Source organism: Oxyura jamaicensis, chromosome 1 (assembly GCF_011077185.1).
Source record: "Oxyura jamaicensis isolate SHBP4307 breed ruddy duck chromosome 1, BPBGC_Ojam_1.0, whole genome shotgun sequence".
NCBI classification, from domain to species: domain Eukaryota; kingdom Metazoa; phylum Chordata; class Aves; order Anseriformes; family Anatidae; genus Oxyura; species Oxyura jamaicensis.
In genome coordinates this window covers 7,324,869-7,351,027 of record NC_048893.1, presented here as the reverse complement: position 1 = coordinate 7,351,027, position 26,159 = coordinate 7,324,869, and the positions used below count along the sequence as shown (strand labels likewise).

The 26,159-nt window shown below is 40.3% G+C and overlaps 1 protein-coding gene across 8 annotated transcripts in view; it reads left to right on the top strand.

Annotated features, from left to right (window-relative positions):
* The first annotated feature begins 8,732 nt into the window (after positions 1 to 8,732).
* GRM3 (glutamate metabotropic receptor 3) overlaps positions 8,733 to 26,159 on the top strand; it is a 106,759-nt gene continuing 89,332 nt past the window's right edge. For 4 of the 8 annotated variants that reach the window (XM_035315252.1, XM_035315231.1, XM_035315241.1 and 1 more), the window contains exons 1-2: positions 8,733 to 9,476; positions 14,330 to 14,382. The gene's annotated coding sequence lies outside the window, so the exon portion shown is untranslated. The remainder of the gene's footprint in view (positions 9,477 to 14,329; positions 14,383 to 26,159) is intronic. The other 4 variants (XM_035315211.1, XM_035315202.1, XM_035315222.1 and 1 more) reach the window with 1 other exon arrangement.

Genomic DNA, 26,159 nt, shown 5'->3' with positions numbered 1-26,159 from the left:
CTAACCACACATCTCCCAGCCTGTAGCTCTGCTTGGGGTTGTTGTGCCCCAGGTGCAGGACCCGGCACTTGGCCTTGTTGAACTTCATACCGTTGGCCTCAGCCCATTGGTCCAGCCTATCCAGATCCTCCTGCAGAGCCTTCCTACCCTCAAGCAGATCGACACACGCACCTAACTTGGTGTCGTCTGCAAACTTGCTGAGGGTGCACTCGATCCCCTCATCCAGATCATCGATAGAGATGTTAAAAAGGATGTCAATAAGACCCATATTGTGCTGGAAAAGTGCCTTTTTTCTGCAGACATTCTTAAGCCTTTTTATTCATTAACATGCACAGGTTTCCTTCGGGTCTACCTAGCCTCAGGTAAAGGAAGTTAGTTGTAAGCTATAAAACCAACTAAGCCAACTTCATCTTTCTACTGTAGCACAAAAAAAAAAAAAAAACATATATTGATCTGTCTGGTGTAATAAGTTGAACTCTCTTTCTCTGCTATCATAAAAACAATTCAGGAAATATGAAACAAGCACAGAAGAAGAGGAAAAAAAAGTCTTTTTTACTGGTAGTGTAATATCTCTAACACTCTTAATGTTTATAAGTATGACCAGAAAGGTCAGGGAGTCATAAATGAAATAGCCCATCCAAAGAATGAGCATTCTTTTGAGCAGGGTCAGCAAAGCATTTCCCATTTATTTCTCTGCAAGGCTCTCTACAATAAGCTTTGACAACATGATAACAGTTGATGAAGTAATCCCGTACCGCTGAACTGGTGGAAGAGGCAGATGGAAGCATACTGTGCGATTCTGCTTAATTGACCTTAGGAGTCCTGGCATCCACCTCATACTCATACAAGTCACTTCTGGTACCATCCCATGACCACAAATATTCATGCGTTCAAAAATAGTTGTGAAATTCATCTTTACCCTAGTTTATTTACATATTCTTTCTTCTGTAGTGCATGCCTGCTGGTCTTACAGATAGTACTTAAGTAATTACTTTAAGATGCTTAAAATCTTCAGTGTCATGCACTAAGCCAAAAAATGCTCTAAGGTGCAAAAAACATAAAGGGAAATAGTGTTTTTTTCTTCTTTATTACATCAGGTAAAAGCTGCCAGGGTTAAGAGGACAATAAATAGTCAAGACATAGAAGAAGCGCTCAACGATGGTAAAGCTATAAGAGGAAACTTAAATGAAGGTTTTGCACCAGTGTTCACCAAAGCCTTACTTTACAGGTGACAAGTCTGAGGAACTGTCTCAAATCCAGATGTCAAGAGCAGAGATAAAAAAAAAAAAAAAAAAAAAAGAAAGAAAAAAAAGATAAAATGAACAATAAAATGTTGTCAGACCTGAGTGATAAAGAAATTGAGATATGAAACTTCTGGGCTGTGGTCTGTAAGCTATTTCCTAAATCATCTCTGTTACCAAAGGAGCAGAGCATGTCAAGTGTTGTTTAAAAGCACTTTGGGGATAATCTGAAGAAATGCAGACCAATAAATTTGTCTGTCAGATCACAAAATTGCTAAGGAAACTATGGCAAGGAATAGTATTAATTAATGCACAGAACAATCTGTTGGGATTAGGTTCTTGATATGAAGACAGCCAAGCCAGAAGAGCGCTTTGGAGCCTGTAAACAAAGAATACACTATTTGTATCTTTGCAACCTTTTTGACAGATCTCCTCATAAAAGACTCTGAAGGATACTTAGCAATGACAACAGTGTGTAGGAAGCCATTGAAAATGAGGAAGCAAAGGATAGGAATTCATGTCAAATTTTCACCACGAAGGAAGACTCCCAGTGTGTTACTCAATGTCTGTTCTAGGACCTAGACATAGTAACATGTCTAGGAAACATAGTCTGGAAAGATCTTGACAATGATTAACTAATGAGAGATGACACTCTAGTTCATATAGAGAGGTGTTCAGAATAGCAAAAAGTCAGACTAACAGCTACAAGATACAAAAGAAGCTTACAATATTGACTGGCTGTACAATAAAATTGCAGATGAAAGTCATTGTCAGTGAAGGTAAAGCAGTGCAGATGAGGAAAAAGTAACTCCAGCTATGCATATGATACAATGGACTCTAACTATTATTGCTTAGGATAGTTCTCTGAAAATGCCAACTCAGCTGACAAAATGACAAAGATGTTAGGAATTATTAGGAAGGAATGGAAAAGAGAGAAAGAGAGAAAAAGGAGGGGAAGGGGGGAAGGGAGGAAGGGAGGAGGAAAAAGTGAGCAAAGCCCACTATCTCTAGCATCTATCTGGAGGTGATTTCACCTTCCCTTATTATATGGGAAGCAGGGAGGAAAGACCCATAGACATATGTCCTTATGAAGTTTGAAAATAACATATCTTTGCAAAAGAGTTTGTAAAAGGCTAATAAAAGAAAGATAGCCACCAACCTCCTCCCAAGCTACCCTTACCTCAGGAATGAAGTAAAAGTAAATGGGAAAAAAAAAAAAAAAAAGTTTAAAAAACACTTTAATGTTATCTGGAGATTGTATGTTTACTTCTATAATTGAGGGTATGAACAGTACACAGAATACAAGGCAGAGTCACAGAACAGTGCAGAGAAATCAAACTATTGACAAAGTCCTTTTTCTTCAGGGTGCTGAATGTGTCAGGATTCTTTGCAAAAGAGAAAAGACTATTAAACCAATTAAAGAGTGTATCAACTTGCATATGCACAAGGGAGATGGACTAAGTTTCCACTGTCAGTGTTAATTCTCATATTTGCTAAATTTGGGTTGCTTTACAACCTTAAGTTATTCTCCTAACCACATTTACTGGTGTGCAATTTAAATAGAACTAGATGAAGAAAAACATACTGCTCCCTCAATTTGCCTGTATTTCCTCTCTTTTTTAAAATCCAAGAGGACAACAGAGTTCTGGCTTTTTGTCAGGGAAAAATAATGTAAAATGTGTTCAGAAAAAGGTTTAAAATCAACCCAAATGCTATTTTACTCATTACCTCCTCTATTATATTTTGTGCCAGCAGCAGTTTTCCAAGTACAGGTACACCTTCCTTGCTGGAAAGTGTTTTGTGTTTGTTAATGGATAGTCAAGGTCCTTAACCTTTGATTTTTACTTTTTGTTCCCCAGTCTCATTTCCAGGAACTTCAGTCCTTTTATTTTAGCTTTCTAACTATGGACTCACTGTTCCTTTCAGGAGTGCTAGTAAAATTAAATGGTTGGGAAAAAGAAAAAAAAAAAAACAGCAAAACAAAGAAAAATAAAAGGAAAATAAATGCTATCAACAGATATCCCAGCCAAGATAAAATCCAAAACTTCTTTCAATAGACAAACACAATAAACTTCCTTTTTATAAATTTAGCCTTTCATTTTTAACTAGTGGGAAAGAAGAATCTCAGCAGGACATTTAGACAGTAGTATATCCAGATGGATTCTCAGTGTGAAGGGAGTCTGAAATACACTCACCAACATAATAAAATTAAGGTTTTCAGGCTTGTAAAACAGTGGCACAAGGGCTGTGAGTAAATTTATTTTGCAGGAAGCCCATCTCTTGAGCTAATGGGAAAATGTAGATCTTTTGCCTTGCTCTGTATGTGGTAGGTCAGAGATATGATAGGATTATAAAGGAAATGGATCTGTGTGCCACAGTCCCTGACAGCACTGTGCTACATTTCTTGGCCCGTGCCCTAATTCAGAGTCACAAGCAATCCCATCTACCAGCCAGTCGATGTTTTAAGTGGCTCACAGCTTGACAGCGTCGTATAACCCCCTAGGGGTAAAGCAAACTTGTCAATAATTCCTAAGCACCTTAAACAAAATATGTAAATGCAGTAATTCCTACAGAGAAGGAGATGGGGGAAGGGAGAACGTTTCCGAAGACTGGATATACTGTTAGGAGATTTGGGGATGGGGAGGAAGGAATAGTTTGAAGAAGCCAGATTACTAACCACTCAAATACTAATAAAGAAAATAATAATGCAGAGGAATGTAAAGGAGATTTATGTCAACAGCAAAATGTGTAAGGTGATTCTGGTATCTGGTACCCTGTTACTCACGTGGTAAGAAAACATATCAGGCAAGATTTTGTAGAATGGGATGAGCTGCCCGCATTAATTTAAACAATATGATATAGACTACAAAGTGCTACCGTGCCATGTCCTGTCCCCCTATGAGGGAGACCTCAACTCCTTCTGGGAAAGGCTAGCAGCCTCTCAAAAGTCAAATATTGCCACAGAGATAAGGAAAGACTGAAGGAGGACAGGGGAACTTGGCTCCAGAGCAATGGACATCAGAGGTGGTTTGAAGCACACTGCACATACCAGGTACACACCAGGCAGAGCCTGAGTTGCGCTCACCCCTGCACCTGCACAAAATGCTGTAGGATTTTGGCTTGGGAATGCCTGGGGGGGTAAAAGTAGGATGTGTGCACTTGTGTGCCTAACATGGACCTGAACATCCTCACTGACAGCAGATAAATGAGGCCAACTGTCTAAAGTGGAGGAGGGAAGAAGGTGAGAAAGGCAGAGGGAGACCCTTTGAAAGAGATGAGAAATTTGGCTGGAGAAAAGGAAGAGGGTATGTAGAGGCATTGATGGTCCTGGGATTTAGAGGAAGAACAGATGATGCTGCTGGATTTACACAGACAATATGGAGCACAGCTTTCCTCCAGGTGCTGTGCCTTTGAAGCTCAAGCTCAGGTTTTTGCTGGTTTGAGCCTTATAATCAGAGTTTCCATTTGGCTGCAAAAGGCTCATGCTGCCCAAGAAGCGCCTGAGCATGTCATGGCGTATTCTTAAGGCATGTTGGTGTCAGGCCAATATCCCAGAAAGCAACAGGAAATAACAATGTCACATTATCATGTCACATGATAATCAGGTGCAAGAGGATCAGTGTTTTTGGTAGGAAAGTACATGGGTGCTTGTAGCAGCATGTGTATTAACCTAAAATCCCTTCAAAACCACTTAACAAGAAGAAAAGAAGACATTACATTTTGATGATGAGCTTCATGATGAAGTTTATCCACCATCAGTGTAGTTCAGTGAGAAGAAAGTGCATGTTCATCCCAGGAAAAAACTCACTGGATTGTGACTTCTTTGCACAGTGCATAACTGTCCATGGTGATCCATGAGGCCCTTAGGAATGACAGAGTAACACCCTGCACACTTTTCATAACTGTGTATCTCCCCTTGGAATTACCACTAATTACAGGTACATGTCCCTCTGAAAGCCCTGTGCTGTTGGGCTGTTCCTTTGCACTATGTCAGTGTCACCTAAGATTGGCAGGGAGGGATGAGCCAGGCAGTGTGGGGCTTTGAAGATCTCCACATCAGCCACCAACAATTTGTTGCCCATGAATCTCCAGAGATGGAGACTGCCTTGGCCACAGTGTTGTGAAGATACATTTGGACCCCCATGGCTACCCAGAAATGGAAGAATAACTTGCCTGTTTCACCAAACTGGTGTTTTGCATCTGGAGATTGGCAGACTCTCAGGAGAACACCGTATCTTTTCTAGCTGATGTCTGACCCCAAGCCACTGAGCTATGTCAGGCTTCATCTTGTAGTGATGACCATCACTGTCAGCTCAGGTTAACTGGCCACAGGATAAGATTATGCCCAGTCACACACAAAGGAAGCAGCTGCAGGGCTGTTGGAAATCAAGCAGCGTGGGGGAATTTGCCAGAAGAACTCATTGATCCATGGCCCTATTCCCTGTCCATTTCTGTAAGGTCCCCGGGAAAGGAGGAAAGATCATAGATCTCATGAATTATTCAGGCAGGATGGGTCCAATCCATAGATCACTCACTGACTGTACATGCACACTTGCAATTTTCCTAAAGCATTGCTTTAGGCTTTAATCTGCAAATAACTTGAGCATGTCTCAAAACAGCTGTTTATAGCAAGTTAGGGAACCCTACAAAGTGCTCTTCTGGAACAGTATCTTGCCATCAAATGTAAAATTGGAAAGTTCCCAGGTGTGCAATCTTGGAACTCATGCTGAAATTCCATTTAAGAAAAAGATATGCACCTGTTTAATTGTGCTGGTAAGCCTGTTAATTAATTACATTCATGAATTTTATAAAAACAAACTCTTCTGCTCATCAAACCTTCCTGTGAACTCAGTATAATGTGATGATGTGATGTGGCAACTCACTTTGAAAGGAATCTCTCTTCTAAATTGCTAGAGCTATTATTTCACTAAGAGGTAACTCACAAAAGCAAAATATCTTTATTTCAGAAACTTTTAATTCTGCTTTTACTTTATTGTGTCAGAAAGAAAATAAACAAATAAATAAATTGTATATTAAGACTCCTTCTTTGGATCCAGGTCAAAGACATTGAGGGCTGTTGATTATTTTCTCAGAGCTGTCCCCGACAGACCTTACGCTGTCTGATTGCCGTGTCTGACCGTGGGTATATCTACATTCAAGTGTATCGTAAAGTGCACAATTTAGCTTCAAGTGAGCAATTTGCCTAGTAACACCTAAACACAGCTTATTAGAGCTCTGGATTGCCTTGCATCGTACCACTGTGTGTACTCATCTCAGTATCTCACTGTCTGAAAATACATGCTTAGTGTGGGACTGCATCTTCGCAGCACCTTCTGCACATAGCACGTGCTGTCCCCAGAAAGAACAGCAGCACAGATATTTTCCCTTCAAAAAATAAAGATGGTTCTGCCTGTCATACACTGAAATAAGATCACCAGAATCTGTTTTGGGGATGACTGGTAAAGGTGCTCTGATGGATGAAAAGTGACCCCAGTTGTGCCAGGAGAACCAGCAGAGGAAGAGCACTGGCAGAAAGTAGGACTGAAAACCACGTGTCTTCACCTGCAGCTTGGTCAGCTGGGTGGGTTCACTCCCCTGCTTCTCGGTAGCCATAACTCAGATGGAAATGCAAGGGAAATACAAGACATTGCACAGGAGCAAGTATGGAAAAAGAAAAAGCCATCTGTGCCAAGGATGCTTCTTGAAGCACAGACATGAGTGACTAGGTTGCCTTGCCCCTACACAAGTTGCCTGCTGAAAATTTTACAGTATCTCTGAGCCAAATTCCGCATGGTGCCTATGGTGACCAATTTCATACACAGTGGGTTTTATATCCTAACCAACCAAAAAGTTACTTTCCTACTCACTTTGAGCCCTGACTACTGTGTACAAGACAATGCAGAATCAGATGCTCCTTTCCACTAGACTTTCCTGGCAATCAGCCTGCAAGAGTGTGAAGAAAAAAAAAAAAAAAAAAAAAAAAAGTGTTTCAGACTTGTTTGTCACATTGTGCTGTGATTTAAAGGACAGTAGACTGATTTCCTATTTATTCCAGTTTACCCTGATGTAACTGCAATGTCTTATGTACTTTTAATCCAATTTACAGTAGGGTAACCCTGAGAGGAACTGGACTACTTCATTTTGCTACCAGCTTAACTTTGAAGTCCTTAATGAAACAGTTTAACATGCTCATCTTAGTAAATGTCCTTGGCTTCCAAGAAAAAGGCTCTTATAAAATTAGCCATGCAGCTGAAACGTAATGGGAAGATCACAAGAGTAAAGAGATATTAAATAACTTAGCACAAAATATTAAAAACAAGGGATATATTTTGTTGTTTTATTTCATTTTTCTTTGAATTGGCTTAATTTCTCACTGGAACCAGTGCTGCTGGAACAATAGTGGCTCCATGTGAGTTGCTGGATTGCAGCTGCTGACTGCAGTGCCTCTTTCTTTGTCTTACCTGAGTGCTCACTGTGAGCAAGTGTGGAGCTTGGCTGGGGGCAAGCCTGAGGGTGGGAGAAGCACTCTGGGAGAACTGGATGGGTTTTTTCTCCCTGCTGAACATTCAGAGATGAGAAATGCACCGTGTCCCAACAGAAGCTGTAATGGAGAGGGAGGTACTGAGATTTTACATACACCATCCCCATGCCACGCTCAACCAGCAGGAAGCAGCTGCTCACCATCCCCCCTAGCAGAGAATGAGCAGTGCAGCCACATCTCATTCCAGTGGTGAGTGCCCCATGCAGCAAGTCAATCCATCCACCCTCCCTGATGTTACACTCACCTCATGGTGTTTAATTCTGTCTTTAGGACCACGACCTCCCGTTAACATTTTGGGTGGCATAAACCTTTGGTTTTCAAACTTATATACCACTAAACGTAGTTTTCTTTTTTCTTTTTTTTTTCTTTTTTTTTTTTTTTCCTTTTGCATCCGGCTTTGCTGCACTCTGGAGTGCTCTTTCCCCAGGAATAATTTCTCTTTTGTCTTCCTTTATAGGAGCATTAGAAGGAGAGAATATAGAGAGACAACACAGAGAATATAGATAAGGCAGGTAGAATATGTAGGATATATGTTTCCTTATCTATCTATAAACATATGTTTGTATATTTGCATCTATATGCATACAAATCATTATTATTATTATTATTATTACTTTTTTTCTCTAGGAGAGGTAGAGCAGAAGCAAAGCTGGACGAGGGGAGGCAGAGGACGGCGACACGGCACCCTGAGCTGCCTCGGTTCTCATTTTTGCTCCCGGTCCCCTACCCGCTCCCGGCTTTTTGAGGATGCGCCAAGGCGCAGTGCTGGGGCGCAGCATCCTCGGAGGGGCGGCACTCCCCGGCCACCACGTCCAATCAGGCGGCTGAGGGAAGGATGCTCGGGGCACGGATGCAGGGTTGCCAGGCGACAGCAGCGTCCCCGTGTCTTTCCTCCCCCCCTTTACCTCCGCCGGGCCCCCCCCCCCCCCCCCCCCCCCCCCCCCCCCACCGGGACCCCACTGCTCTTCTGCCCGTGCCGTTAAACAGCCCCGCAGCATGGGGACGGCGGCGGGTCCCCTTCCGAGGGCTCCCTGCCACAGCCTCGCTCCCGGCCGTGCCAGGAGCAATAGGCAGCTCCCAAGTTAGACGTAGGAACGCAGTGAATGAATAAATGGTAGGCATAAGCCTCAGGCAGCCCCTCCGCAGAGCTACCGCACACCCCGAGTGCCGGGAGAGGCAGCCTGTGAACGCCAGCCGGCTCTCCCTCCTTGTCTTTGCAACTCTAGGTCGCCTCCTAATTTAAAGCTTTGCGCCAATCCCCTTTGCCCAGGAAGGAGAGGAGATCTAGAAAGATGCCAGGCTGCGAAAGGGGACCCCAATTAACAGTGCTGGTACCGGGCGCTGCCTGGCCAAGGAGAGGCAAAGTTGCTCGGAAGAACGGGAAGCGGGTGCTCCAGAGGAGAGGGGAAGGGAAGGGGACGATTACTTGGTGATCGCAGTGTCTCCCTCCCGTTGTCCGTCTCTCCTCCTCCTCCCTCCCAGCCTTACCCCCGACCGCTTAGGAGGCCTTGATGAGTTTCCATCGGGATCCGATCCAAAGTGGGGGGGAGAGACCGTGACTGTTCCCAGAGGAAGCAGCTCACGCAAGTTTGGGGCGGTGAGACTCCCCGGTGGATGTTTAACGAGCACATCAGGAGGCCCGCGATGCCCGAGAGCAGCTGGAGACCCTCGCCGGGACCTACTTTCACAGCATGGTAAGGAACTGGGCACTGTTAGCCCACGTCCTGGTCCCTGCATCCCACATCCTGATCCCTGCATCCCGCGTCTCGGATCGCTGCATCCCAGTCCTCACTTCCATCCCTGCATCCCAGTCCTCACATCCCTCACCTTGCATCCCGGGTCCCTGCATCCCAGGTCCCTGCAACCCACACCCTGCATCCTGCTCTCCCGAGGAGATGCAGCCTCTGCCCGGAGGACTGCAGGCTGTGCAGCCACAGGGAAAAAAGAAAAAAAAAAAGAAAAGAAAAAAAAAAAAAAAGTTTAGAGCAGCGTTTTGCAAAGAGGTTTGCTGCTGGGAGCCAGGGGCCAGGGGCCAGGAGAGGCTGGTGCCGGGGGGCTACGGCTATCACTCCTGTGGAGGGGAGGTAGGGTGCAGGGGGACACCGGTGCTCCACAGCTGGATGTCTGGATGGGGGGAGGTGGGCGTAAAGGGGCTGGCTTGCCCCGGGCAAAACAGCTGTGTCCAGATGTTGCCCAGAGGTACCTGTTCCCATTGAGGCAGGCTTTGGGGGTAAAGGCAGGAGATCTTAAGCATGCCATCCTCTCCCGTTCTTTAAGCTGGGCTGGAAAGTGCCGAGCCAGCAGCTGGGAGAGCTGTGCTGTGTACCCAGCTTATCTCCCTGGATCTGCTGCTGGGAGAGAGGTGAGGAACCTTAAAGAAAGTGGAAAGGCTTTACTCATGCAGAGGTGTCTCCCAGGGACCCAGCTCACCCCAGGGTCCTAAAATTGGAAGGCTTCAAAAAGAAATGAGAAAATAGCAGAGATCATAGAGCTAATGTAAATTCTCCTTCATATGTGCTTGTATATCTATCTGTCCATGTGAGTATGCATCTAGCTGTATAGGTATATGTGGGTGCTTCTAGAGTTGTTTGTGCTTATGTATGCACCTTACCTATATTCCCATGTCTCTGGATGTGTGTTTGTGTATACCTATGCTTGTGTGTGCTTAGGTGCATATAGGTGTATATGTGTATAGATTCATAGGAATGTGTAGTTTATTCCTAGGTGATATTTATCTGTGTGTAGTCCTATAGGTGTGTGGCTACATATGTTTCACTCGTGTGTGTGTCAGGCTCACATTTCTACAGAGATAAACATGTGGGTGTGAGAAAGTGTATCTCCACGCTAGCGTGTAGGTAGGGTTTTGGGGAATGGAGGATATTTGGGAGACTTTTTCCCCCTAAGTTATTTCAGTGCTTCTATGCTTTATGCATACATCCCTGTACTTCAGCAATCTTGATTTAAAAAGATAAAAACACAAGCAATTCTTGAAAATCTAGTCATTTTACTGATACTGCATTGAACTACTGAACTGAGCTAAGGATTTGTTGCTAGTTTGTGAGTTCTTTGGCTTTTTCTTGATTTATGTCACCTGCTGAAAATGTTTTTTGAGCATTTTTTTAAATAATTAATTCAAGTTTTTTTAAAAAATCTATATTGGAAGATTGTGAAACAGATCAGCCTGGGACACAGACTGGTACCTATTTCATCTTGCATAAGTGTATGCCTCAGGTTGATTAAATATGCATGAAAACAATTTGAAAAGCACACAACCCACCTGATTGCATATTTTAGGAGACCTTTTTTCATTTTCTCCAAATACACCTAGATCATCATGATATCTTCTGCTGTTGTTTATGTTGATAAATGCAAGTATTGCAAGAGAATGTAACTTCTTCAGTTACACTGGGAAAAATGCACTTTAAGACACCTTTATTAACACTTAGGGTAAGGGAACGATTGTACTTTTGTAATGTTACGGTTCACTCTTTGGGTAAAATCATTAACAATCCTTGCAAATCCTTAATAAATGGCTTACTTAAGGAACAATGCAAGTTAATTTGTTCTCTGTTAAAATAATTATACTTTAATTTCTGTAGCTCTTTTGCTTATTGCTTTCTTTTGAGAATGACGCCGTGCATAATTGCTCTCTCTATTTCTAGAGTCTTGCATTATGTATATAAAATGAAAAGTGCTTTAACATTGAAAATCCACCAGTTGTTTTACTGTTCTGTAAATTAAACAAAATTGCATGGCTATCAGGAACACTAAAATGAGAATTTCATCCCAGAGCTAAGACACTTCTGTAATTGCAATTGATCTTTGTCTGGGTGACTTGTGCTGGTGACCTACTTATAAGCTTCTATGAATAAAGTAAGGCAAATGTTGACACCTTGTCTAAGAGTAGGATTCTAATTTTATCATTGAAGGAGTGAATGTAAAGCGAGATGCAGGGGTAAAATATCATTTTGGATTCACTTAATGTTTTTATACTTAACTGAAAAGTAAGGAAGAAATTTAGTTTATTAGACTGGAAAGACAAAATAAAAGAAATGCACTAGAAATTGTGGCATAATTCAATTCAGTGATTACTTAAGCAGAGCTGAATATGGAAATGAAAAAGGTGTAAGAAGGCATGCCAGCATTTAAATGAAGAGCTCTACAGATGTTCCGTGCAAATGCACTTCTGTCACAGAAGTGTCCCACAGAAAGTAAATTATCCTGAGTCTCACAGAGTCCCATGTAGAATAGTATAAGACCTGAGTGACCCTCACTTACGCCGTGGTCAATCTGCATTTTTTCCTTTGAATGTGGTGGTCTAAATTGTCTATTAGGTGTACAGCCTAGTTTAGCAGTGTGATTTGAGAATCAAGCCTGAAGCTTTCATGGGGCACAAGATCCTCCCTAAGAGGATTCTGAACTTGCCACTAGTATCCTGCAGAAAGGACTTCACTCTGTTCAGTTTTAGAAAGCTGTTTCCCAAGCCCTGTAAAATGTTTGTCAGGATTTCTGCTGTTCATTTCTTACAACTTGTACTGTAGTTATTGATCAATTAGTATGAATTTTTCAAGTTGATAAAATGCTAGGCATACTATCACTCTTAGAATGCCACAGAACAACACAGCGACATTTGACACACTCCAGGATCAGAGAGCATTATAGTTGGTGTGTGAATAAATGTAACTACAGTAAGCTACATAAGCTCTCGTGAAGAAGACCATGCAATATTGACCAGCTTTTCTTTCTGCTTGTTGATATAAAACTGACAGCTGGTCTTAAGCAATCTAGAACTTAGTCTAGGTTAGAGATGATTATCTTCTCGCTCTCTACTTTAGTCCACAGAATAAGTTTGTACTTTTAACCCTTGTATTTGCAATGCAGCCAGAGACAAGGGTGAGCAGAAGGGTGATGCCATTCTGTCCCTGAACTCTGCACTAGATGTCCAGAGTCCGACGGTGGTGAACAGATGCTCCAAAGATGGAAGGGAAGGAGTGTGGTATTCAGCTGGTGTCATCTTCCTACATCTCTGACTGTCACTGTCCCTCACTATGAACATTAAGCCAACTTTCACTGTGATAATCTAGCCCTAAAGTGGAAGAAAAATCTGGCACATATTTTGTTTTAAGAAAATACAAATTGGCTTGAAAATCATGAGTTTAATCTTAGTAGTAGGAGTAAAATGACAAAAAAATAGGAATTTCTCCTGAGTATAATGATGCCAGGGAACAGCCTCAGTGCAATTGTCAGATATTTCCACTGAGACAAAAATACAGTTCTTTGTTAGATGTGTTTTAACTGTTACAGATTAGTGCAATTTGTTCCTTTTTTCAACTAAACCCAGAATCCAGTGGGTGACCTAAACAAATTTTCTGGCTTATCTATTGTCCAACAAGGTCCTCCAGTGTTTTGTTTCAAGGAATGTTCATTTTTAACAACATACTCCATAGTCCATACTACCTAGCTGTGCTTTTAAAGCAATGCAGCAAATTTTTGTATGGGGGTAAATCGCAATGAACCTATTAAAGTCAAAGAGAAGAGAATTTACTAGAGCTTTACCAAATTACACAAAAATAAAGGCTGTAGAACTATATTGCTTTCATCTCATATTGGCCCTCTCAAATACAAAATGATGTAGCTGGAACTATTATCATGCTGTTGTTCATAGCTCTGCTGAGATTATGGGAGCATTTATGTAGTTAGCGATTGTACTGCTTCTGTAAGAACTTATGGGCTCCTTACGTAAATCAATAGGTTGTATCAAAAACCTATGTAACAGTGTGGCAGCTTTACCAAACCTTCTAAGACCCAACTTGTCCACATGCATGGTTTTAACCCCAATTACAGAGGCAGCCTTCCCTTTACATCTAGCATGTGGCTTGATCGTGATGGTACTGATGACCTTGACCTTGAAAGTCATTTTCAAAGGAATCCAAAGGAATACATGATGATGACCATATGTATATACTATATCAAATATGCATTGAGGACAGAGTGTGCAGAGAGAATGGATTATAAACACTTCATAGATGAAATGGGAACTTGGGGAAGACTTTTGGTGGATGCTCTTAGATTCTGAAATGCTCCATTAGAAAGGTGAATAGAGAAAAAAGAGTCATGAAGACCAAAAATATGTTTGAGGGAAATGGAAAGAGCTGTAGGAGACAAAATGGAAAAAAATAAATAAAATAAAATAAAATAAAATAAAATAAAATAAAATAAAATAAAATAAAATAGCTTGATATGAAAGGAAAGAAAGAGCACTAAGGACAATCAGACAACTATTCAAGCTGAGAGAAAAGTAAATGGACTAGTAAGTCAGTTGTGGGCTGAGGAGATGTAAAAGCAGGTGAAGGTGACAAAGAAGAAACTGACATTTATGAGATTACCTTGTGGTCCAAATAACAGGTGTTGTGGAACCAATAACTGCAAAATTTTATAAGGAAAAGGATTGCATTCAGGCATATTGACCAAAGTAGGGAACAGCATTGGAGATGGTAGGGCGAGCTAGTAGACAAAATGTAAAACTGATTTATTTTTTTTTCCACAGTAATTTGAAGTCATAAGAGAGAAAGAAGATAAAGCTAGGTGGAGAGGAGAAAGGTAAAAGAATTCTAAAGTCCATGATAACCTAGAAGTCTTATAAGGTATCAACATACAGTGATCATAGGTGAACACACATCAACAAATCAAGATACCCTTGAGAAGAAGGAGGGAAAACCTGTAGTCTTGTACAGGCTCTGGGTAAAATCCAGAGACAGTGCAATAAAAACAAAGGAAGTAAAAGCAGGTTGATGGGTCACTTAGGAAGTCAAGGGAAAAGTAGTCAGGATCCAGAGAAAAACAAAGCAAGCACATCTGCAGGAGAATGAAATCAAAAGCTCTTTGGGTGACCACAAAGTCAGTAAACTCATGTATCAGAACTGTGTTAGGAGCATTAGTGTGTTAAAATTAAGGTATTCATGAGAAGAAAGATGAAGAGCATTTGGACTTGATAATCTTTGCATGTTCATTCCCAATGAACTATTCTATTCTAATGAATAGAATAGAAATGACTAGTTAGCTTAAACTACCTCCTTAAGGAACCTATGGAGTATAGTATGGAACACCATTTGAAAAGGGTTTAGAAACCTTACAACCCCTATTTCAACATCTAAATCAATTGCTTAAATGGCAGAAGAAAATTGCTACTGAAAGTTGCTTACAATAGTTACATCATCACTGGCTGGGAGATAAGATTGTTTCAAGTTTGTTCCTAAATATTGTTTAATCAGTGGAGGGTGAAAAGATACAATATTCTGATATTTTTTTTACCCACCTGTGGCTTTTGTCAGGAGTAATTCAAGTGTAGCTCCCTGCTCTACCAATACCTAACAGCAGGTGTGAGATGGTGCAGGAGCTGTTGGGCAACCCCCAATCTTCTGTGGTGGAAAGAAAGGACACTGTGAGCCAGGTAAACTCCTTTTCTCTGGTGAGGAATACAACCCTATGTAAAGCTAGTGTATGCCCTGAGAGGCTCCTAGACCATCACTGACCTTGCTGTCCTTGACTAATTTGTGTAGGGTACACACAGCAGTTCCTGATCCTTTGAATATTCAACTCACAGTGCTGGGATGGTTGCCATCTCTTTTATGTAACGGAGCTGTGGTTAGGGCTCCTTACACCCCATACTAGCTCCTGCTTGTATGGGCCACGTTTACCTGATGGGAGACTTGCAGTGGAGCTTGAATGAACATTTCTACCTGTATGTTTTATAAGGGAGTTATGGCTGAGCTCTTTCCTGATCTAGTACTTCCTGCCTAGCAATTTCTATGTAATTTTATTATTATTATATATTTATATTGCTATTATTAATTTCATTCGCGGTGGTTGCATCAACCAGTGAAGAAATTATTAGGAAAGCATGAGAAGAAATTGCTCTGACAGTGTATGAAAATGTCACATATCCATAACTGGGAGTTAAATACAGAGTGAAGCTTAACAGAAATTGTTTGTCCTGCTGTTAAGATCACACAACGAAAGAGATCTGACTTATAGAAAAAAGAGAAAAGTAATTTCTGGGGCTGTTTTCAGAACTCAGAATTGTTTTTTTTCTTCTCACTGCTTCTATGTTTTTGATGTGTTTTTTTTTTTGAGAGAAGACAGATAAACAGACAAAATGATGGAAGCAGAGAAAAAAAATGATATTGTGCACTAAGATATAGAGGGTTCAGTTCTGGGGTGTTAGCATAGTTTGGTTGCTTGAATCTGCTCACATGGCTAAGGAATGCCAAAATTTATATTTATTTGTAAGAGTATTTGATATTTTATTCAAAACTATAATTGTTTTTGCTATGATGAGGCAGTTAAAAAAAAAAAAAATCTACCTCACTACCTCTTTATAACTTTTGGGGAGATTTTGTATTTATTTGAGTAATTAGTTCTACTAGCTAGGAAAATAGCCATAGACATACTGGCTTTTTGTCCTAGACTTTTAATTGCATTTTTACTAGTGTTCTGTCAGTCAAAAAGATATTTTCACTGTATGTCAGCTGACATGAAATTTGTTCCACTGCAAAAGATTCCAGATGTTTCAGTATACAACAGATGAAAACTTTTACCTGCTAACAGATGCTTTTTGCCAGTGTTCTAAACTTATACTTTTAAAAAGGAAAAACAAAAACAAAACAAAACCAACAAACAACAGCAACAAAAAACTACCCTCTGATATCAGTGTAATAATACTGGAATAAAATTTAGCAAAGTGGTGTGAAGAGAATATCTTATACTGCTGATTTGTACAGCACATTGTTTGTATAGTCAGTAATAATGGGCTGGTTTTCTTCATTTTGAAATACTTGTCAAAAATGCTACCAGAGAATGACATTTTACTGGAAAAATTACAAAGTTTTATAGGAATCCTTTTATCATATTTTTCTAAACACTGTAAGAAAACACTTGTCAAATCTACCCTGTGACTGTTTTCAGTGTATTCCTCCAAGCTCTCTTAGTTGTGTTTGCTCACTTTCCTCCTTGCAGCCATCGGGGGTTTTAGAAGAGCCCTGACAATGACAAACAATAAGAGCAACAGACAATGCATTTTCTTAAAAGGGTGCAAGCCTATCCTACATGTGACTGCTGCACTAGGCTGAGTTATCTGGATACTCTCTTTGCTCTCAAAAGTTGAGAAAAGGGCAGTGGTTGCCTGTATGGGAATGGTACATCAACACAAAAGTCTGCTTGTCACTTCTTTATATTACCATTATTACAGGGTACATTTACCTTGAAGAAGAGCATTTTCTTTCTACCCCAAAAATAAGCTGTCTGCCTTAAGGTCTTCTTGGCAGGACAAAAGTGACTGCTGTTCTAGCAAAAGCAACATGCAGTCCGTGCCCTTTTTCATCCGTTTACTTGTCAATGCAGCTGTCAATAAAGATCTATTTACATATGGCTAATCCCACAGTTGACTCATTAAGATGATTTTATGAGTGAAAAGGGATGATGATCTAATGGGATAGCTCCTGGAATACAAATAAAGCAAGAAAACTTTCAGGGAATAATAATTTTTCTTACTGAAGTGGACTTTAAACCTCCAAGAAGAGAACAGCCCTGCTTTAAACAACCTTTTCTTTTTCACTCAGAAGTGATCTCAGATTAATTGTGCAGTTTAGCTGAACTTTGCTTTCCTTGGTATCCTAGGAGAAAAGCTCTGACAGACGGGGAATTTTAACTTGTTTGTAATGTAAACTCAGTATACTGGTGGTGCTTTTTAACACTCCAGAAACTGTTTGGAGGAAAAAGAAATAAATAAAAAATCTTTGATCCTCTAAGCAAACAAAGTGGAGAGAAGGATGTTAAAAGAACCATCATTTGTGAAAGGCAGTGAAGGAAAATGTGGGAAAGGTGTCTTTATTTCAGCAGATTCAAAGACTATTTGAAAGGTTATTTGAAATATCAGACACATCACCAGCATTAGAGCCCTCTGATGAATAGGGAAAATTGATTTCTTTTCATTGTTTTATCAGCATTTTCAAGATTTCTGAAAACTATGAGTTTCTCAATGATATCAGTCAACCCGACGAAGATTTTTCCCAGAAGCAGATACCCAGGATAAAGCTCAGAGGTGAAGATTTAATGACTTGGGTATTGAGCTCAGATAAACACATTCCTAGTGGCATTATTCATTAGGATGAAAGGAAGCAGAATCTATTCTGGAAGTAACGCTACCTCCTGGAAACTCAGGAATGACTTGATTACTTGACCAAAGGGTGGAATGTGATTTGTGGCATCCAGACATAGCAGTGGGAAGTGTTGTGACACAGTAATGCCTTATGTGTGGGACACATTTCTGCTCCTTAAAATGTCACTGATCTTGGTATTTCGGGCAGTAGGTAAAGAGGTAGAGCCAAGACTCCACAAACTCCTTTCAACCTGCCTATTTCACATCCATCAGTTTTAAGGAAGGAAACAGACAAATAGCTCCTATTAGACTGAGATACCTTAAATCAATGTCCAGGGAACAGCTGCAAAGAATAATGGAGTTTCTTAGTCCTTACGATTTCCTGGCAAGGGCACAAGGTCCCAATTAGAACCAACCCTGAACTGGTGCAGTATCCATTAGAGTAGAAATTGATAGAAAAAGGTCTTTTTGATGTAAGCTTCTTCATTTTCAAAGACTTGTACATAATGTTCCATTTTCCAGAACAGAGGAAAATTTTATGTTTATAGTTCCACAGATGATAACATTGGTAGGGCCTTCATCTAATCCATATCATCCTCCAAAGACAGTATAAACTAACTCTAAGTCTTTCCTAACTGGTATTTGTTGAACTTCAAATCTACAGAAAGAGAGATTTCACAGCCTTCTGCAGTAGCACATGCCAGTGCTTCACTGTCGTTATGAACAGAAAGTCTCTAAAATGTAACTAAATCTCACTTTTTGCAACTGAGTCTGACACTCTTGTCCTGTATGCCATGGAAAATGGAAGCAGTTTAGTGCTTTCCCTTCCACTCCAGCTTTTTACATAGCAAAGTGTTTGGGGCTTGGCTTTTAAAATGTCATTTATACAATGTTCCCTTCTCAGTCTTGTCTCTTGACTCAATAAAATAACTTTTTTGTTTGTTTGTTTTTGTTTTTTGTTGTTGTTTTTGTGTGTGTACTTTTTTTAAGAATCTTGTTATTCTTGTTGTTTTTCTTTGGACCTTTTCCAGTTGCCCATTTGGATCCATACCCAAAAGATGAGTATATCTGATGAATGACTTGACTTCACTTGTCATGGACAGAACCTTCCTCAAAGAAATCCTCTGTGACATTTCTTTGTTCTGTGCTCCAAGCCTTACTCCAGCCCACATTTAGTCCAAAGAGCTCTCCAAATCTCTCAGGTTATAGTGATATTTTTGTTCTGTCACCTTCCAGTTTGCTACATTTTTTCTTGACTGCTTCTGGTCATCTCCAGTTGACAAACACATGTAACTCCAACCAAGCAATCGCCAGCCCTCACAACTACATTTACATTTCAGAAGAAAACTTAGACAGTTTGAACCACCTGGTCCTCTATCTTTGCCAGAGGTATTTATAAGGGTGATGGCTTCTTTTGGTGCAACCATTACTAAGCAGAGGAATGCTTAAACCTGCATTGTCTAGCATGAATGGTGTTTAGCATGCTTAGCATGAAGTGACAATCATGATCACTTTCTGCAGCTATCAGCTGATTATCCACAAATCAGAGACTAGATCCCTGGAGCCCAAAACCTCGAGGTTTCATGGCCATCAGGGTCTTTGTACTGCAGAAACCCAAGGAGAGTTTTAGTGATTATGCAGGGATGCGTTTGCAGACATTTGTACCAGGGAAGCCGCCAAGCCAACTCCAAGCATCAGAAATACCAATGAATGCTAAGCTGAATAATGGATACAAACATGGGATCAGTGTTTGTTTGGGTATTCCAGCTATAGACCCATGAAAAGGCAGAAGCTGCTCATGCTTTCAGGATCATGACTACGGAGCAATGCATCACAAAGTCTCGCATGAAAAGTTTGGCTTTTCTCCTGGCAAACCTACACAGAGTTCATCTACATTAAGCCTGATGAGTGTGGCATTAGGCAAGAATCCAGAACCTCATGCCCCCTAGGTACACTTTCTGCCTCTTTGGTTTAATTTCTTTTCTGTTTTCAAGACTCAAACTTTACCCTGGCCCCAAACAGTCAGGACACAAAAAAACGTCACAGATGGAACTGCCACAGGTATTTGCCCCAAAGGTTCCTTAGAGAACCCTTTGCAGCTGTTAGGTTCATGTATATGAGAGTAGCTATTACTACCACCAAAAATAAATAAAAAAAAATAACAACAACAACAAACTCGGAAGGGGAAAAAAAAAAAAAAAAAAAAAAAAAGGAAAAAAAGGGGTTAAAAAATAAGCATTCACTCAAGTATCTGCAGCAATTCACGGAGCAACTTAACGTTACAACAAAAATGTCCCCTCTAGCCTTCAAACCAATAAACATGATGTTTTAATATAACTTAGTAAATTAAAACACATTCACTCCATCTCATTAGTCCCTGGCTGTTAGTTTCCAAACCTTGAGTTCCCATTGAACAGGTAAGCAGCTGCTCTGAATGTTTAACCGGTACTCTATATCAGAGTACAAGCCACCATTATGCACAAGAGTAGTCCTTTCCCTCCACCCTCTGTCTAACCTAGTTATGCTGGGCATGCTAAATAAACACTACATGGGTGCACTGAGTGAAGGGTTGCTGTCCTTATAAGAGAGAACTTATTACAGTCTGGGATACAAAGACACAGCGAGGCACATTCAGACAACCAGTAGGTTGTAGCTTGATGCTCTTTCCCTCCACTGAAAATACATGGCCTCAGAGTTTAACAATCCTGAATACTTGTTTGATGTGTTGTCTTTTGAACTGAGATAATTTTAATTAAGAACCTAAGATAGAAGAATGTTATGAGGAGTAGTCAGCATGGATTTACCAAGGGGAAGTCGTGCTCGACCAACCTCATTGCCTTCTATGATGGCAACACCAGCTGGATAGATGGGGGGAAAGCAGTGGATATAATCTACCTTGACTTTAGCAAGGCTTTCAATACTGCCTCCCATGACATCCTGCTAGCAAAGCTGAGAAAGTGTGGGATAGAGGAGTGGACAGTAAGGTGGGTTGAGAACTAGCTGACTGGCTGAGCTCAGAGGGTGGTGATTGGTGGCACAGAGTCTGGCTGGAGACCTGCGAATAGTGGTGTTCCCCAGGGGTCGGTGCTGGGTCCAGTCTTGTTCAACATCTTCATTGATGGCCTTGATGAGGGAATAGTGTCTGCCCTCAGCAAGTACGCTGACGACACAAAGCTGGGAGGAGTGGCTGACACACCAGAAGGCTGTGCTGCCATTCAGCGAGACCTGGACCAGCTGGAGAGATGGGCAGGAAGAAACCAGATGCAGTTTAATAAGAGCAAGTGTAGAGTCCTGCACCTGGGAAGGAACAACCGGAAGTATCAGTACAGGATGGGGGACGACCTGCTGGAGAGGAGCTCTGAGGAGAAGGACCTGGGGCTCCTGGTGGATGACAGGTTGACCGTGAGCCAGCAGTGTGCCCTCGTGGCCAAGAGGGCCAATGGGATCCTGGCGTGCATTAAAAGGAGCGTGGCCAGCAGGTCAAGGGAGGCGATCCTCCCCCTCTACTCTGCCCTGGTCAGGCCTCACCTGGAGTGCTGTGTCCAGTTCTGGGCTTCCCAGTACAAAAAAGACAGGGATCTCCTGGAAAGAGTACAGCAAAGGGCCACAAAGATGATACAGGGCCTGGAGCATCTTTCCTATGAGGATAGGCTGAGATACCTGGGTCTGTTCAGCCTGGAGAAAAGAAGACTGAAAGGAGATCTCATCAATGTCTATAAATACCTGAGGTGTGGGAGACAGAAGGATGTAGCCAACCTCTTCTTGGTGGTTTGTGGGGATAGGAGAAGGGGCAATGGCCGCAAGATAGAGCACAGGAAGTTTCGCACCAACATGCAAAAGAATTTCTTCACGGTGAGAGTGACGGAGCACTGGAACAGGCTGCCTAGAGAGGTTGTGGAGTCTCCTTCTCTGGAGATATTCAAGGCCAGTCTGGATGCCTACCTGGGCAGCCTGCTCTGAGGAACCTGCTTTGGCAGGGGGGTTGGACCCGATGATCTTTCGAGGTCCTTTCCAATCCCTACAGTTCTGTGATTCTGTGATTCACTGTCTGATCATGGTCAGCAGAACCTGGCATCGTAATGCCATTGATGGATGGTCAAGCGTGTTCCTGAGGCCTTACAAAACAGCTTCTGTGTAAAAAGCTATCCATATTTAATCACTACTAGCTATCTCAGTCCTATTTTGGAGTTCTGCACGTTTTTTTTGCACCACATTTTTAAAGCTCCAAGTAAAAGGTGCTCTAGCATGTCCCATTTTTGTCCATTCCCATTTATAATGTGGTTTACATGCCAATGATTACAGTGTAATACTAATACCAGTAGTTTCAAAAACAAAAGCACATTTGAAATCATCCATGTTTATCTTTAGAGAGTAAAAGCTGCAAAAATAAATGGTTCGAGGAGGATTAAATACTAGGCTAATTGTTCATTAGACAACCTAAGACCGATTAAATGCGTTAATCCATTTAATATTTTTTTTCTATTTGTTTCCATTATTATCCCTGCCAAAATTCATTTGCATGTATTAATTCACCTACATTTACTTATTAACAAAGGAATTTACTTGACATGCAGGTCTTGAATCCTATAGTCCTTTCTCAAGCAAAACTTCCATGACAGCAGTAGCAGAAGGAATTCAAGATGTGATTGGAACTCTCTGTACTGATCTTTTCCTAAAATAAAATTTAAACTCTTTCAATAAGATTAACGTGAATGCATTCTCCATCTGTATTGATTCCATCTACTCTCCATGTTTAATTAAAATCCTTCTGCAAAATTATGCATAGTTCTATCTATAGTCCTATGAAAGTTCTCCTGATTGCACCTGACCCAAAAGAATTGTTCTAAAATTGATTGCTGAGAGCTGGTTACTATTTTGTATTATTTTTACATTATTTTGATGTGTAATTGGCCATTCGCCAGATACGTAGAACTATTGGTACCTGACTTGATTATCATGTCTTCCAAGTTAAAGAAAAGAACGTTGGTGTGTTTTATTTTCAGATCAGCTACACTTCAGGATTGCCAGAATCAAATTCACAAAATAAATTCTGAAGAAAGGTAGACTCATTCTAAAATTACTCACATTACTGCAAATAGGGGAAGATGAGCAACAGGTCATGCAACAGTTCAGTAGAAATGTATATAAAGCAGATCAGATGCAGAGCATGACTCTATACCATATCATATTGTTGTGGAAAATACAATTTTCCTACTGGTATGAATAAACAGGAATATTGTCTGCAAGATTTGGAATGTAAACATTATTCTTTACTCATGAATGTTAGGGACACATTTGGAATATGGTGCCCATTTTTGAGCATTTTGTTTCAAGAAGAAATAGAAGGAACAGAGACAAAGTCCAGAGAATGGCAAGAAAAAGAGTTAGAGGTGTGGAAAAATGGACTTATCACCTGTAAGTCACAGGCTGATGTTATCACACAGAAGACTAGGCCTCAGGAAAAGCTTTTAATTGTAAGGAGAGTGAAGAATAAATTGATGGGTTGTCTAGGGAGTTCCCATCTCCAAAGGTGCTTAAAAACAAGTTAGCCAAGACATGAGTTAGATAAGATTTAAGTAAAGTTGGTCCTTGTTTGGGTAATAGAAAAGAAAGATCAGAAAGATCAACCTCCTTCTAGAGGTGACCTGAACATCTTACATGAGAATATTCCATATGGCAAACATCTATCTCCCTAAGCAAGCAAGCAAGAAAACAACGCTGTTCTGCTGGGGAAAAGCAAGCTCTGTCATGAAGAGGCAGAGCATACATGTATGCATACAACACATGCCTATTCTGCTTAATTTGCACACAAACTCATTATGAGTGTTTATTCAGCCCCTGCTCTCCTCTAGAAGCAGCAGCATTCTGCATTATCTTCAGTATAGATGACAATCTAGCCTGTTATGTAAAGACCATTAGCTATCTCTACCTCTTACTGTAAGTGCAGAAGTGTACGTGTCTACAAAATCCAACATTAAATGAACTATAATATTAGAAGAACAGACAAACAAAAAATAAAGGAACAACGCGACTTGCACTCTCAACTTTAAAGTCTAGCCTGCATAAGGTTTGATACCCTCACGTGTAGGCAATACACTATATAAGATCCTAAAGTAATGCATGTTATTGGAATATTTGCATAAGGAAATGAATACAGTAAATCTATTGGTGTCGTCAATGCAGAACTACTGTAACTCTAATGCTTTCTGCACTGCAGTGCTGATTATGAAACTAGTAGGTATTTTATATTATTAACTCAAGGCAGCATCTTGCAATAAATACTTGTAAAACATATTGGCAAATGCATAAACTACAAAATTATAAGTAAGGAAATTTGATATGCTCTCTATCATGAATAAATTGTTAATACTGCTACCCAGTAATTATTTAATCAAAAGTATACTTAAGGAAATTCTGAAATTACTGAGAGATTTTAGAAATAAGGGCCCTATCTTCATGTTAATTATTGAAGCAGGGTTAGAGTATATTTTAATAAAAATGTAAGACAGTATTGAAATTCAAATAACTCCTTGGAGGTTTTATAGCTCATACAAAATGCAAAGAAAATCAGAAAGAGGAGATTTTTCAATTTTTTTTTTAAAAAAAATCTTTTTTAAAGAGAGATATAGAATTATATGTCTTCTGAAAAGACATTATGTTTTGTCATTAGTTTGTAAAATATGCATTATTCATATCATTGATAGAAAAGATATTTAGCCTAAATTACACTCTTTCTTTCCTACCCTGGAATTTTTCTTCTATTCAAAATCTACTGTATCTTTCATCAGTTAAGTCCCCTCTGCATTGACCCTGGAGAATATGGAGATATTCATGAGATATTCCTTTCATTCATCCTAAATCAGGTGAACAACAAAAAAAAAATATTGATTTCTTATGCAGTATAAATAGTTCACGAACATATAAAAATTTAATTCAGGATTCAGTGGGTCAAATCCTAGACTGTGATAAATTAGCAACAAAGTCAATGCAGCTGCTCCACGTAACACCAAATGGCAATGCTGTTCAATTTGTCAGGTGTACTGCATTTCAATCATTTAATAGCTTCAAGAGATCAATAACATCTGCAGTTTCAAGTTTTCAAATGTCAGCCTACTTGCTTTCCATACAATTACACAAGCAGTAAGAAGGAATTAGCAGCAAAATCCTTGCATTACAATAAAGTGTTACCTTCGTATATGCTCACAAGCCTGTTTAATTGGGACTGGATACTGCACTCTGACTCTTGACCTTGGTCGTCACCAGTGGGAAGCTGCTGAGGAGTTGATAGCGTGAGAACATGAGTCACCAACATGTTATCCCAATCCCACAAGTGGTGTAAATCAATGTAACTGCACTATTATAGATCCAAGGATAGAGACAGCTTGTAAATATGGGAAATATGGGGGTTGTGCAACAGAAATAAGGTTGGAAGAGACAACAGAAAATCATTCCATCTCCTGCCCCAAAGTAGAGTAGTGTGTTATTTCTGGCAGAAGATCGATGAATATTTTCTGGAAAACTTCTGGTGGAGGAGACTCTACAACTTGTCCAGGCAAAATGTCCTAGCATCACGTTATGTTTATGATCAGAAAGTTTTCCATAACATTTACCCATAACATTTATTTTTACAGTTAAAGTTAATTGCTTCTTAGTTAATGACTGCAGCCAAAGTTCTCCTTTCATCATCCCTATTAATTTCTCACCTCCTGAACTTGATGCAGCTTAGTTACAATGTCTTCTGGCCACATCTGTGATGAAACTTAAACTGATGATACAATCTGGAAGATTGTGAGTTTCAGTCAGTTTTCTGAAACTGGACAACTTCTCATTTCGAATTTCCAGTCAGCTGAATCAGCCACTAAGCCGTGAAACATTCATTGTCACTGGATCCTGAAAAGATTCAAAATAATGCTTATGGAACAACAGAGCCCTAAGTGTTTTTTGTTTGTTTGTTTGTTTGTTTTTTTATCACCAATTGCAGGGATATTCTGTTATGTCTTTTAGTACAAGAAATAAAAATCTGAGACCAAGACACATTTTAGACCACTTGTGCAATTAGTGCAGTGTGAATAGAAAAAGTAAGAATAAGTGTTCCAAAAAAAAGCACTTGATTCTCTGGTTTTTGTTAGTTTGTTTGTTGGCACAATCATAGGTAGCTCAGTCCTTTCTGAAAGAGAGAAAAGAATTTGGTGGCTGTAGAACTAAATAATCTTGTGTGCTC